We start from the raw sequence: 751 nt of genomic DNA, 5'->3' as shown, positions 1-751 counted from the left end.
GTCTTCAGTATAGTAAGTATTTCTTTCTTTGTTCCTCTTTTTACCCCCTACAGTTAATCTACAGAGACTTTACTGCTCGGAGGTTGCCTCACACAGCAACTTGTGTAACAATTTCAGAGGTTCTAACCTGATTAAATATGGCTCCGGTCCTGTCTATACAACGGGCAGTGGCATAACAAGCAGAGCTGGTGCTTGGGGCAAACCCTGTGAGATTAGGGAGCAAGTTCTGAGAGTTTAATTTCTGCACTGCTGGAGTGTGCATGCTGGGGTAAGATTAGGTGGGCTGGTGGTGGAAGTGCATATTGCCTACACAGCGCAGAAAGAACCAACTTGGAATTTTAAATGGCTCTCTTTGCTCAGTTATCTTGCAGGAGAAGCTACCTCAAACTCTTTTGTTAACACAAGTGATGCTCCCTCCTCCTATATAGGGTTTTATCATTTGAACTTTGACATTCAGCTCCTCAGAGCTCTGTTCATGTCTATCAACTCTCTTAATCATTATGCAATTATTTTCAAGAACAGGCACTGCCTGTGTACATATAGGTATCTGTGAAGAGGATCTCTGTTTAAAAAGCTCCCAGTAGGCAGCCCAAACACTTGAGTTTGTGTTTAAAAAAATCTGGTCATGTAAAGCAAACTTGTAAAAATTGAAGGAATTTACATTAGCTACAGTGGCTAAAATTTAACCATTGAATAATCTGACCAGCTACATCCATTCTTGTTTATGGAAAAATCACTGGGACCATAACAA

This window comes from Gavialis gangeticus, unplaced genomic scaffold (genome assembly GCF_001723915.1).
Source record: "Gavialis gangeticus isolate Ggan-Ray unplaced genomic scaffold, GavGan_comp1, whole genome shotgun sequence".
NCBI classification, from domain to species: Eukaryota; Metazoa; Chordata; order Crocodylia; family Gavialidae; genus Gavialis; species Gavialis gangeticus.
Note: the sequence above shows the minus strand (reverse complement) of the source record.